Source organism: Pristiophorus japonicus, chromosome 9, assembly GCF_044704955.1.
Source record: "Pristiophorus japonicus isolate sPriJap1 chromosome 9, sPriJap1.hap1, whole genome shotgun sequence".
In the NCBI taxonomy this organism is placed as follows: Eukaryota; Metazoa; Chordata; class Chondrichthyes; family Pristiophoridae; genus Pristiophorus; species Pristiophorus japonicus.
Window position 1 is genome coordinate 194,846,025 of NC_091985.1, and position 12,386 is coordinate 194,858,410.

Sequence of the window (12,386 nt, forward strand, 5' to 3'; positions counted from 1 at the left end):
CAGTCGGTAAGTAGGAAATGTTTTATTTGTTGATTTAAAAAAAAAAAAATTATTTCGTATTATTTTCTTTTGATTGATTTATTGGTTGATTTATTGATGATTTATCATTTATTTTTGATGATGGCTCTTTATCTGTAAAACTGAAGTGATTAATGTTTGTAAACTTGCATTTAAACCGCCACCCACCCATTCCCTCTGCCTGATTTGTAACCTACGGCTGATTTTCTAAATTGTAGACAAGGTTTTTTCGTGCGTACAAAAATCTTCACTTACTCCATTCTAAGTTAGTTTGGAGTAAATTTTCACTGTCGAAACTTTGAAAACTGGCGTAAATGGCAAGACACGCCCCCTTTTGAAAAAAAAACTCTGTTCCAAAGTGAAACTGTTCTAACTGACTAGAACTGGAGCAAACTAAATGCCGGGAATTTTAATTTCGAAGATACTCCATTCTACACCAGTTGCTCCAAAAAATCAGGAGCAACTGAGGCCGAAATTTGGGCCCTAGATAACTACAGAACTAGAGAACTACAGATCTAGACAGCTACAGAACTAGAGAACTGCAGAACGAGAGAACTGCAGAACTAGAGAACTGCAGAACTAGAGAACTGCAGAAGTAGAGAACTGCAGAAGTAGAGAACTGCAGAAGTAGAGAACTGCAGAAGTAGAGAACTGCAGAAGTAGAGAACTGCAGAACTAGAGAACTGCAGAACTAGAGAACTGCAGAACTAGAGAACTGCAGAACTAGAGAGCTACAAAAAGGAAGAACTAGAGAACTGAAGAATTGAAGAACGACAGAACAAGAGAACTACCGAAATAGAGAACAGAAGAACCACAGAACAGGAGAACCAGAGAACTGCAGAAATAAACAACTGGAGAACTTTAAAACTGGAGAAATACAGTACAATATAATTGTAGAAATAGAGAATTGAAGAACTAGAGAACTACAAAACTATTGAAATACAGAAGGAGAGAAACAAAGAACTAGAGAACTGGAGAACTTGAGAACTGCAGAAATGAAGAACTAGAGAACTGAAGAACTGGAGAACTACAGAACTAGAGAGCTGAAGAACTGGAGAACCACAGAACTAGAGAACTACAGAACAAGAGAAATGAATAACTGGGGAACAGCAAAATTAGAGAACTACAGAACTAGAGAACTGAAGAACTAGAGAACTGTAAAATTAGAGAACTCCAGAAAAAGTGAACTAGAGCGAGAGAACTACAGATCTAGAAAAAACAGAATGAGAGAACCACAGATTAATAGACCTGCAAAATTAGAGAACTGCAGAAAAAGTGAACTAGAGCTAGAGAAATGCAGATCTTGAAAAAAACAGAATGAGAGAACCACAGATTAATAGAACTGCAAAAATAGAGAACAAAGAATTAGGGAAATGCAGAAATAGAGAACTGCGGAAATAGTTGACCAGAGAAACAGTTAACTGCAGAACTACAGATCTAGTGAATTGCAGAATTGCAGAATTAGAGTTCAAGAGAACAAGAAAACTAGAGATCTGCAAAAATACAGAATTAAGACAGCTGGAGAACTGCATATCAAGAAAATTGAAAACAATAGAACTGCAGAACTGGAGAACTGAACAACTAGAGAAATTCAGAACTAGAGAACTGAAGAACCAGAGACCTACAAACTAGAGAACTGAAGAACCAGAGAACTACAGAACTAGAGAACTGAAGAAGAAGAGAACTGCGTAAATGAAGAACTAGAGAACTGCAGAAATAGAGAACTTCAGAACGAGAGAACTGCAGACCTAGAGAACTGCAGACCTAGAGAACTGCAGACCTAGAGAACTGCAGCACTAGAGAACTGCAGAACTAGAGAACTGAGGAACTGCAGAACTGAAGAAATAGAAATCAGAAAACTAGTGAACTGCAGGACTAGGAATCTACAGAACTAGTTAATTGCAGAACTAGAGAACCACAGAACTAGAGAATTACAGAACTAGCAAACTATAGAACTAGACAACTGAGGAACTACAGAACTGAAGAAATAGAGAACAGAAAACTAATGAACTGCAGAACTGGAGAACTGCACAACTGTAGAACTGCAGAACTAGAGAACTGCAGAACTAGAGAACGGCAGAACTAGAGAACGGCAGAACTAGAGAACAGATGAACTAGTGATCTCCAGAACTTGAGACCTGCAGAAAGAGAATTGAAGGACTAGAGAAGCAGAACCACAGATCTTCAGAAATGTAGAACTTTTGAAAGAGAGTTCTGCACAATTCACAAAGCTGAGAACTGGGGAACTGCAGAACTAAAGAAGTAGCGAAGAAGAGAACTGCAGAACTATAGAAGTGGGGAACTGGAGAATAAGATAAGTAGAGAATTAGAGAGGGGCAGAACTTGAGAACTGCAGATTTACAGAATAAGAGAAGTACAGGCCTACAGAACAACAGAACAACAGAACAAGAGAACTGCAGCATTAGAGACCAACAGGTAGAGAACTCCAGAATTTATGAAGTACAGAATTAGAGAACTGCAGAACTGGAGAATTACAGAACAAGAGACATGCAGAAACATATAAATAGAGTACTGGATTACACTGGAACTCAATAAATAGATAGCTAGAGAACCAGAGAACCGCAGAACTAGAGAAATGGAGAACAACTGAATTACAGTAAACAGATTTACAGAAATACAGATGCAGACAATTGCAGATGTAGCGAAAAACAGAATTGAAGAACTGCTGAAATAGATATCTATAGAACTAGTTAACTGCAGAAGTGTAGGTCCAGTTAATTACAGAACTGCAGAACTAGAGATCTCGAGAACTAGAAAATTAGAGATCTTCAGAAATACAGACCTAACAGAGCTCGCAAACTGCTGATCTGGAGAAATACACTTCTAGAGAATTGCAAAAGTAGAGAAATGCTGATCTGCAGAATGGGAGATCTAAAAATGAAAAATTGCACAGTTAGAAAACTAAAGAATTAGAGTACTGCAGAACGGCAGAATTGGAGAAATAAGAAATTGGATAACTGCAGAACTCGGGACCTGTAGAACTGTAGAGCAGCAGAAACATGGAACTGCAGAAGTAGAGATCTGCTAAACAAGTGAATTAGCGAACGAGACAACTGGAGAATTGTGAAATGCAGAAGAGGCAAAAATGAAAACTACAGAATTAGAGAACTGCAGAACTATAGAACTAATGTACAAGAGAACTACAGAAATAGAGAACTACAGAAATAGAGAACTACAGAAATAGAGAACTACAGAAATAGAGAACTACAGAAATAGAGAACTACAGAAATAGAGAACTACAGAAATAGAGAACTACAGAAATAGAGAACTACAGAAATAGAGAACTACAGAAGGAGAGAATGACAGAACTAGAGAACTACAGATCTAGAAAACTACAGAACCAGCGAACTGCAGAACTAGAGAACAAAAGAACTAGAGAAGAGGAGAACCAGAGAACTGCAGAAATAAACAACTGGAGAACTTTAAAACTGGAGAACTACAGTACAATATAACTACAGAAATAGAGAATTGAAGAACTAGAGAACTACAGAACTATAGAACTACAGAAGGAGAGAACTGAAGAACTATAGAACTGGAGAACTTGAGAACTGCAGAAATGAAGAACTGAAGAACCACAGAACTGGAGAACTACAGAACTGGAGAACTGAAGAACTGGAGAACCACAGAATCATAGAACTGCAGAACAAGAGAACTGAAGAACTGGGGAACAGCAAAATTAGAGAACTACAGAACTAGAGAACTGAAGAACTAGAGAACTGCAAAATTAGAGAACTGCAGAAAAAGTGAACTAGAGCTAGAGAAATGCAGATCTAGAAAAAAACCGAATGAGAGAACCACAGATTAATAGAACCGCAAAAATAGAGAACAAAGAATTAGGGAAATGCAGAAATAGAAAACTGCAGAAATAGTTGACCAGAGAAACAGTTAACTGCAGAACTACAGATCTAGTGAATTACAGAACTGTAGAATTCGAGTTCAAAAGAACTAGAAAACTAGAGATCTGCACAAAAAAAAGAATTAAGACAGCTGGAGACTTGCATATCAAAAAAAAGAAAACAATAGAGCTAGAGAACTGGAGAACTGAACAACTAGAGAAATGCAGAACTGGAGAACTGAAGAACCAGAGACCTACAAACTAGAGAAATGAAGAACGAGAGAATGACAGAACTAGAGAACTGAAAAAATAGAGAATGAATAACTAGAGAACTGAAAAACTATGGAACTGCAGAACTAGAGAACTAAAGAACAAGAGAACTGCATAAATGAAGAACAAGAGAACTGCATAAATGAAGAACAAGAGAACTGCATAAATGAAGAACTAGAGAACTGCAGAACGAGAGAACTGCATAAATGAAGAACTAGAGAACTGCAGAACGAGAGAACTGCAGAACGAGAGAACTGCAGAACGAGAGAACTGCAGAACGAGAGAACTGCAGAACGAGAGAACTGCAGAACGAGAGAACTGCAGAACGAGAGAACTGCAGAACGAGAGAACTGCAGAACGAGAGAACTGCAGAACGAGAGAACTGCAGAACGAGAGAACTGCAGAACGAGAGAACTGCAGAACGAGAGAACTGCAGAACGAGAGAACTGCAGAACGAGAGAACTGCAGAACGAGAGAACTGAGGAACAACAGAAATGAAGAAATAGAGATCAGAAAACTAGTGAACTGCAGGACTAGGGATCTACAGAACTACATAATTGCAGAACTAGAGAACGAGAGAACTGAAGGCCAAGAGAATGAGAGAACTACAGAACTACAGAACTAGACAACTACAGAACTAGATAACTGAGGATCTACTGAACTGAAGAAATAGAGAACAGAAAACTAATGAACTGCAGAACTGGAGAACTGCAGAACTGTAGAACTACAGAACTAGAGAACTGCAGAACTTGAGAACTGCAGAAATAGAGAATCGAAGGACTAGAGAAGCAGAACCACAGATCTTCAGAAATGTAGAACTTTTGAACGAGAGATCTGCACAATTCACAAAGCTGAGAACTGGGGAACTGCAGAACAAAAGAAGTAGCGAAGAAGAGAACTTCAGGACTAGAGAACTGGAGAATAAGATAAGTAGAGAATTAGAGAGCGGCAGGACTAGAGAACAGCAGATTTTGAGAATAAGAGAAGTACAGGCCTACAGGACAACAGAACAGGAGAACTGCAGAATTAGAGACCTTCAGGTAAGAACTGCATAATTTGTGAAGTACAGAATTAGAGAACTGCAGAACTGGAGAATTGCAGAACATCAGAAATGTAGAAACATATACACAGAGTACCGGATTACATCAGAACTCAATAAATAGATAACTAGGGAACCAGAGAACCACAGAACTCGAGAACTGGAGAACAACTGAATTAGAGTAAACTGATCAACAGAACTACAGATTTAGACAATTGCAGATGTAGCAAAACACAGAATTAGAGAAATGCAGAAATAGATAACTAGAGAACTAGTTAAATGCAGAAGTGTCGGTCCAGTTAATTACAGAACTGCAGAACTAGAGATCGAGAGAACTAGAAAACTAGAGATCTTGAGAAAGACAAATCTAAAAGAGCTGGCAAAGTGGTGATCTGGAGAAATACACTTCCAGAGAATTGCAAAAGTAGAGAGATGCAGAACTGCATAATTGGAGAACCAACAAAATGCAAAATTGCACATTTAGAAAACTAAAGAATTAGACTACTGCAGAACTGCAGAATTGGAGATAAAACAAATTGGATAACTGCAGAACTAGGGAAATGTCGAACTGCAGAGCAGCAGAAACATGGAACTGCAGAAGTAGAGATCTGCTGAATAAGTGATTTAGCGAACTAGAGAAGTAGAGAATTGTGAAATGCAGAAGAGGCAAAAAATGAAAACTACAGAATTAGAGAACTGCAGAACTAGATAACTAATGAACTAAAGAACGACAGAAATAGAGAACTACAGAACTAGAGAACTACAGAACTAGACAACTACAGAACTAGAGAACTACAGATCCAGCTACAGATAAGCTACAGGACTAGAGAACTGCAGAACTAGAGAACTGAGGAACTACAGAACTTAGGAAATAGAGATCAGAAAACTAGTAAACTGCAGGACTAGGGATCTACAGAACTAGATAATTGCAGAACTAGAGAACTGAAGACCTAGAGAAGTAGAGAAGTAGAGAAGTAGAGAAGTAGAGAAGTAGAGAACTACAGAACTAGACAACAACAGAACTAGATAACTGAGGAATTACAGACCTGAAGAAATAGAGAACAGAAAACTAATGAACTGCAGAATTGGAGAACCGCACAACTGTAGAACTGCAGAACTAGAGAACTGCAGAACTAGAGAACTGAAGAAATAGTGAACAGGAGAACTAGTGAACTCCAGAACTTGAGACCTGCAGAAATAGAGAATTGAAGTACGAGAGAAGCAGAACCACAGATCTTCAGAAATGTAGAAATTTTGAACGAGAGATCTCCACAATTCACAAAGCTGAGAACTGGGGAACTGCAGAACAAAAGAAGTGGTGAAGAAGAGAACTGCAGGACTAGAGAACTGGAGAACTGGAGAATAAGATAAGTAGAGAATTAGAGAGCGGCAGAACTAGAGAACTTCAGATTTCGAGAATAAGAGAAGTACAGGCCTACAGGACAACAGAACAATAGAACTGCAGAATTAGAGACCTACAGGTAAGAACTGCATAATTTGTGAAGTGCAGAACTGGAGAACTGAAGAACAGGGGAACAGCAAAATTAGAGAACTACAGAACTAGCGAACTGCAAAATTAGAGAACTGCAGAAAAAGTGAACTAGAGCTAGAGAAATGCAGATCGAGAAAAAAACAGAATGAGAGAACCACAGATTAATAGAACTGCAAAAATAGAGAACAAAGAATTAGGGAAATGCAGAAATAGAGAACTGCAGAAATAGTTGACCAGAGAAACAGTTAACTGCAGAACTACAGATCTAGTGAATTACAGAACTGCAGAATTAGAGTTCAAGAGAACTAGAAAACTAGAGATCTGCAAAAATACAGAACTAAGAAAGCTGGAGACCTGCATATCAAAAAAATTAAAAACAATAGAGCTGCAGAACTGGAGAACTGAACAACTAGAGAAATGCTGAACTAGAGGACTGAAGAACCAGAGAACTACAAACTAGAGAACTGAACAAATAGAGAATTGAATAACTAGAGAACTGAAAAACTATGGAACTACAGAAATAGAGAACTGAACAACAAGAGAACTGCGTAAATGAAGAACTAGAGAACTGCAGAACGAGAGAACTGCAGAACTACAGAACTGAAGAAATAGAGATCAGAAAACTAGTGAATTGCAGGACTAGGGATCTACAGAACTAGATAATTGCAGAACTGGAGAAGTAGAGAACTGCAGGCCAAGAGAAGGAGAGAACTGCAGAACTACAGAACTGGAGAACTACAGAACTAGACAACTACAGAACTAGATAACTGAGGATCTACAGAACTGAAGAAATAGAGAACAGAAAACTAATGAATTGCAGAACTGGAGAACTGCAGAACTTGAGAACTGCAGAAATAGAGAATCGAAGGACTAGAGAAGCAGAACCACAGATCTTCAGAAATGTAGAAATTTTAAACGAGAGATCTGCACAATTCACAAAGCTGAGAACTGGGGAACTGCAGAACAAAAGAAGTAGCGAAGAAGAGAACTGCAAGACTAGAGAACTGGTGAACTGGAGAATAAGATAAGTAGAGAATTAGAGAGCGGAGAACTAGAGAATTGCAGATATGGAGAACAAGAGAAGTACAGGCTTAAAGGACAACAGAACAAGAGAACTGCAGAATTAGAGACCTACAGGTAGAGAACTGCATAATTTGTGAAGTACAGAATTAGAGAACTGCAGAACTGGAGAATTGCACAACAAGAGAAATGCAGAAACATGTAAATAGAGTACTGGATTACATCAGAACTCAATACATAGATAACGAGAGAACCAGAGAACCACAGAACTAGAGAATTGGAGAACAACTGAATTGGAGTAACCAGATCTACAGAACTACAGATTTAGACAATTGCAGATGTAGCGAAAAACATAATTAGAGAACTGTAGAAATAGATAACTAGAAAACTAGTTAACTGCAGAAGTGTAGGTCCAGTTAATTACAGAACTGCAGAACTAGAGATCTAGAGAACTAGAAAACTAGAGATCTTCAGAAAGACAGATCTAAAAGAGCTGGCAAAGTGCTGATCTGGAGAAATACACTTGTAGAGAATTGCAAAAGTAGAGAAATGCAGAACTGCATAATTGGAGAACCAGCAAAATGCAAAATTGCGCAGTTAGAAAACTAAAGAATTAGACTAATGCAGAACTGCAGAATTGGAGAAATAAGAAATTGGACAACTGCAGAACTAGGGAACTGTAGAACTGCAGAGCAGCAGAAACATGGAACTGCAGAAGTAGAGATCTGCTGAATAAGTGATTTAGCGAACTAGAGAAGTAGAGAATTGTGAAATGCAGAAGAGGCAAAAAATGAAAACTACAGAATTAGAGAACTGCAGAACTAGATAACTAATGAACTAAAGAACGACAGAAATAGAGAACTACAGAACTAGAGAACTACAGAACTAGACAACTACAGAACTAGACAACTACAGAACTAGAGAACGACAGATCCAGCTACAGATAAGCTACAGGACTAGAGAACTGCAGAACTAGAGAACTGAGGAACTACAGAACTGAGGAAATAGAGATCAGAAAACTAGTAAACTGCAGGACTAGGGATCTACAGAACTAGATAATTGCAGAACTAGAGAACTGAAGACCTAGAGAAGTAGAGAAGTAGAGAAGTAGAGAAGTAGAGAAGTAGAGAAGTAGAGAAGTAGAGAAGTAGAGAAGTAGAGAAGTAGAGAAGTAGAGAAGTAGAGAAGTAGAGAAGTAGAGAAGTAGAGAAGTAGAGAAGTAGAGAACTACAGAACTAGACAACAACAGAACTAGATAACTGAGGAATTACAGACCTGAAGAAATAGAGAACAGAAAACTAATGAACTGCAGAATTGGAGAACCGCACAACTGTAGAACTGCAGAACTAGAGAACTGCAGAACTAGAGAACTGAAGAAATAGTGAACAGGAGAACTAGTGAACTCCAGAACTTGAGACCTGCAGAAATAGAGAATTGAAGTACGAGAGAAGCAGAACCACAGATCTTCAGAAATGTAGAAATTTTGAACGAGAGATCTCCACAATTCACAAAGCTGAGAACTGGGGAACTGCAGAACAAAAGAAGTGGTGAAGAAGAGAACTGCAGGACTAGAGAACTGGAGAACTGGAGAATAAGATAAGTAGAGAATTAGAGAGCGGCAGAACTAGAGAACTTCAGATTTCGAGAATAAGAGAAGTACAGGCCTACAGGACAACAGAACAATAGAACTGCAGAATTAGAGACCTACAGGTAAGAACTGCATAATTTGTGAAGTGCAGAACTGGAGAACTGAAGAACAGGGGAACAGCAAAATTAGAGAACTACAGAACTAGCGAACTGCAAAATTAGAGAACTGCAGAAAAAGTGAACTAGAGCTAGAGAAATGCAGATCGAGAAAAAAAACAGAATGAGAGAACCACAGATTAATAGAACTGCAAAAATAGAGAACAAAGAATTAGGGAAATGCAAAAATAGAGAACTGCAGAAATAGTTGACCAGAGAAACAGTTAACTGCAGAACTACAGATCTAGTGAATTACAGAACTGCAGAATTAGAGTTCAAGAGAACTAGAAAACTAGAGATCTGCAAAAATACAGAACTAAGAAAGCTGGAGACCTGCATATCAAAAAAATTAAAAACAATAGAGCTGCAGAACTGGAGAACTGAACAACTAGAGAAATGCTGAACTAGAGGACTGAAGAACCAGAGAACTACAAACTAGAGAACTGAACAAATAGAGAATTGAATAACTAGAGAACTGAAAAACTATGGAACTACAGAACTAGAGAACTGAACAACAAGAGAACTGCGTAAATGAAGAACTAGAGAACTGCAGAACGAGAGAACTGCAGAACTACAGAACTGAAGAAATAGAGATCAGAAAACTAGTGAATTGCAGGACTAGGGATCTACAGAACTAGATAATTGCAGAACTGGAGAAGTAGAGAACTGCAGGCCAAGAGAAGGAGAGAACTGCAGAACTACAGAACTGGAGAACTACAGAACTAGACAACTACAGAACTAGATAACTGAGGATCTACAGATCTGAAGAAATAGAGAACAGAAAACTAATGAACTGCAGAACTGGAGAACTGCAGAACTTGAGAACTGCAGAAATAGAGAATCGAAGGACTAGAGAAGCAGAACCACAGATCTTCAGAAATGTAGAAATTTTAAACGAGAGATCTGCACAATTCACAAAGCTGAGAACTGGGGAACTGCAGAACAAAAGAAGTAGCGAAGAAGAGAACTGCAAGACTAGAGAACTGGTGAACTGGAGAATAAGATAAGTAGAGAATTAGAGAGCGGAGAACTAGAGAATTGCAGATATGGAGAACAAGAGAAGTACAGGCTTAAAGGACAACAGAACAAGAGAACTGCAGAATTAGAGACCTACAGGTAGAGAACTGCATAATTTGTGAAGTACAGAATTAGAGAACTGCAGAACTGGAGAATTGCACAACAAGAGAAATGCAGAAACATGTAAATAGAGTACTGGATTACATCAGAACTCAATACATAGATAACGAGAGAACCAGAGAACCACAGAACTAGAGAATTGGAGAACAACTGAATTGGAGTAACCAGATCTACAGAACTACAGATTTAGACAATTGCAGATGTAGCGAAAAACATAATTAGAGAACTGTAGAAATAGATAACTAGAAAACTAGTTAACTGCAGAAGTGTAGGTCCAGTTAATTACAGAACTGCAGAACTAGAGATCTAGAGAACTAGAAAACTAGAGATCTTCAGAAAGACAGATCTAAAAGAGCTGGCAAAGTGCTGATCTGGAGAAATACACTTGTAGAGAATTGCAAAAGTAGAGAAATGCAGAACTGCATAATTGGAGAACCAGCAAAATGCAAAATTGCGCAGTTAGAAAACTAAAGAATTAGACTAATGCAGAACTGCAGAATTGGAGAAATAAGAAATTGGACAACTGCAGAACTAGGGAACTGTAGAACTGCAGAGCAGCAGAAACATGGAACTGCAGAAGTAGAGATCTGCTGAATAAGTGATTTAGCGAACTAGAGAAGTAGAGAATTGTGAAATGCAGAAGAGGCAAAAAATGAAAACTACAGAATTAGAGAACTGCAGAACTAGATAACTAATGAACTAAAGAACGACAGAAATAGAGAACTACAGAACTAGAGAACTACAGAACTAGACAACTACAGAACTAGAGAACGACAGATCCAGCTACAGATAAGCTACAGGACTAGAGAACTGCAGAACTAGAGAACTGAGGAACTACAGAACTGAGGAAATAGAGATCAGAAAACTAGTAAACTGCAGGACTAGGGATCTACAGAACTAGATAATTGCAGAACTAGAGAACTGAAGACCTAGAGAAGTAGAGAAGTAGAGAAGTAGAGAAGTAGAGAAGTAGAGAACTACAGAACTAGACAACAACAGAACTAGATAACTGAGGAATTACAGACCTGAAGAAATAGAGAACAGAAAACTAATGAACTGCAGAATTGGAGAACCGCACAACTGTAGAACTGCAGAACTAGAGAACTGCAGAACTAGAGAACTGAAGAAATAGTGAACAGGAGAACTAGTGAACTCCAGAACTTGAGACCTGCAGAAATAGAGAATTGAAGTACGAGAGAAGCAGAACCACAGATCTTCAGAAATGTAAAAATTTTGAACGAGAGATCTCCACAATTCACAAAGCTGAGAACTGGGGAACTGCAGAACAAAAGAAGTGGTGAAGAAGAGAACTGCAGGACTAGAGAACTGGAGAACTGGAGAATAAGATAAGTAGAGAATTAGAGAGCGGCAGAACTAGAGAACTTCAGATTTCGAGAATAAGAGAAGTACAGGCCTACAGGACAACAGAACAATAGAACTGCAGAATTAGAGACCTACAGGTAAGAACTGCATAATTTGTGAAGTGCAGAACTGGAGAACTGAAGAACAGGGGAACAGCAAAATTAGAGAACTACAGAACTAGCGAACTGCAAAATTAGAGAACTGCAGAAAAAGTGAACTAGAGCTAGAGAAATGCAGATCGAGAAAAAAACAGAATGAGAGAACCACAGATTAATAGAACTGCAAAAATAGAGAACAAAGAATTAGGGAAATGCAGAAATAGAGAACTGCAGAAATAGTTGACCAGAGAAACAGTTAACTGCAGAACTACAGATCTAGTGAATTACAGAACTGCAGAATTAGAGTTCAAGAGAACTAGAAAACTAGAGATCTGCAAAAATACAGAACTA